Consider the following 2,500-nt stretch of genomic DNA (forward strand, 5'->3'; position numbering starts at 1 on the left):
TTTCGAAGAAGATACGCCTCACATCATGGTGACCCGCAACTTTTTGTGCCCAGTGTATTTCCAGACTTGATGTGGAGGGCAGGCAGCCTGTCAGGGAGGTTGTGCTCTGGAATCACAGAGCTGGACAATTCCTGAAAGCAGCGGGCCTCAATGGGCATGAAGCGTGAAAGAAAGTTAGTAGGAGCTCTGGGAAAAAAAATCGTTTTCCTGTTGGTCTTGCTGAGGTGAGAGCGGAGGAAGGAAAGTTTGAGACAAGTGGTTTGAAGTGACATGTCCTTATGCTTGAATGATGACCCAGCCTTGAGAGAATGTCGGTTTGTCTGTGTGCTTCTTGTCAAGCGGAAGAAAAGTTGGTGACGGTGAGATCTGTTGTTCGTGTATGTGTGAGGACATTAGTGCGTGTATGCGTACGTATGTGTGAGTTTGTTATTTATGCGAGCGAATGAGCAAGTGCTGTGTGTGTGTGTGTGTGTGCACATGCGAACATGTATGTATATGTTGCGCAGGTGTATGTGTGTGTAGTGTAGTGTAGTGTAGTGTAGTGTGTGTGTGTGTGTGTGTGTGTGTGTGTATACGTGCGCAAGCTTGTTTGTGTGTGTTGTGGTTGATTTGTGGAAAATATATATAAACCAAGTATGAGTTTCAGTTTCAGTTTCAGTAGCTCAAGGAGGCGTCACTGCGTTCGGACAAATCCATATACGCTACACCACATCTGCCAAGCAGATGCCTGACCAGCAGCATAACCTAACGCGCTTTGTCAGGCATCGAGAAAAAAGTTCCCATGCCGGGAAACGAACCCGGACCGCCTGGGTGAAAGCCAGGAATCCTAACCACTAGACCACATGGGATCCAAACATGAAATTATGTGTATGCAAGATAAAGATGTGAACACACCCACATGTGAGGGCGGTGAAGGGAGGAAGGTGGGTGGCAAGGAAGGGGGGTGTGGGTGGTGTGATGGAGGGGCATGGAGGAAGGGGTGTGTGGGTGGTGTGATGGAGGGGCATGGAGGAAGGGGTGTGGGTGGTGTGATGGAGGGGCATGGAGGAAGGGGTGTGTGGGTGGTGTGATGGAGGGGCATGGAGGAAGGGGTGTGTGTGTGGGTGGTGTGATGGAGGGGCATGGAGGAAGGGGTGTGTGTGTGGGTGGTGTGATGGAGGGGCATAGAGGAAGGGGTGTGGGTGGTGTGATGGAGGGGCATAGAGGAAGGGGTGTGTGTGTGGGTGGTGTGATGGAGGGGCATAGAGGAAGGGGTGTGTGTGTGGGTGGTGTGATGGAGGGGCATAGAGGAAGGGGTGTGTGTGTGGGTGGTGTGATGGAGGGGCATAGAGGAAGGGGGGTGTGGGGTGTGTGATGGAGGGGCATAGAGGAAGGGGTGTGTGGGTGGTGTGATGGAGGGGCATGGAGGAAGGGGTGTGTGTGTGGGTGGTGTGATGGAGGGGCATGGAGGAAGGGGTGTGGGTGGTGTGATGGAGGGGCATGGAGGAAGGGGTGTGGGTGGTGTGATGGAGGGGCATGGAGGAAGGGGTGTGGGTGGTGTGATGGAGGGGCATAGAGGAAGGGGGGTGTGGGTGGTGTGATGGAGGGGCATAGAGGAAGGGGTGTGTGTGTGGGTGGTGTGATGGAGGGGCATAGAGGAAGGGGTGTGTGTGTGGGTGGTGTGATGGAGGGGCATGGAGGAAGGGGTGTGGGTGGTGTGATGGAGGGGCATGGAGGAAGGGGTGTGTGGGTGGTGTGATGGAGGGGCATGGAGGAAGGGGGTTGTGGGTGGTGTGATGGAGGGGCATGGAGGAAGGGGGGTGTGGGTGGTGTGATGGAAGGGCATGGAGGAAGGGGTGTGTGGGTGGTGTGATGGAGGGGCATGGAGGAAGGGGGTTGTGGGTGGTGTGATGGAGGGGCATGGAGGAAGGGGGGTGTGGGTGGTGTGATGGAGGGGCATGTAGGAAGGGGGTTGTGGGTGGTGTGATGGAGGGGCATGGAGGAAGGGGGGTGTGTGTGGGTGGTGTGATGGAGAGGCATGGAGGAAGGGGTGTGGGTGGTGTGATGGAGGGGCATGGAGGAAGGGGGGTGTGGGTGGTGTGATGGAGGGGCATGGAGGAAGGGGTGTGGGTGGTGTGATGGAGGGGCATGCAGGAAGGGGTGTGTGTGTGGGTGGTGTGATGGAGGGGCATGGAGGAAGGGGGATGTGTGTGGGTGGTGTGATGGAGGGGCATGGAGGAAGGGGGATGTGTGTGGGTGGTGTGATGGAGGGGAATGAAGGAAGGGGTGTGTGGGTGGTGTGATGGAGAGGCATGGAGGAAGGGGGGTGTGGGTGGGTGGTGTGATGGAGGGGCATGGAGGAATTGGGGGTGTGGGTGGTTGATGGAGGGGCATAGAGGAAGGGGTGTGTGTGTGGGTGGTGTGATGGAGGGGCATGGAGGAAGGGGTGTGGGTGGTGTGATGGAGGGGCATGGAGGAAGGGGTGTGGGTGGTGTGATGGAGGGGCATGGAGGAAGGGGTG

The 2,500-nt window shown here is 56.8% G+C and overlaps 1 non-coding gene across 1 annotated transcript; it reads right to left on the bottom strand.

Moving 5' to 3' along the window:
• Positions 1–776: 776 nt before the first annotated feature.
• Trnae-uuc (transfer RNA glutamic acid (anticodon UUC)) lies at positions 777–848 on the bottom strand. The gene has a single exon. It is a non-coding gene; the product is annotated as a tRNA-Glu (tRNA).
• Positions 849–2,500: the final 1,652 nt, after the last annotated feature.

The sequence above is a fragment of the Babylonia areolata genome, chromosome 19 (genome assembly GCF_041734735.1).
Source record: "Babylonia areolata isolate BAREFJ2019XMU chromosome 19, ASM4173473v1, whole genome shotgun sequence".
NCBI lineage: Eukaryota > Metazoa > Mollusca > Gastropoda > Neogastropoda > Buccinidae > Babylonia > Babylonia areolata.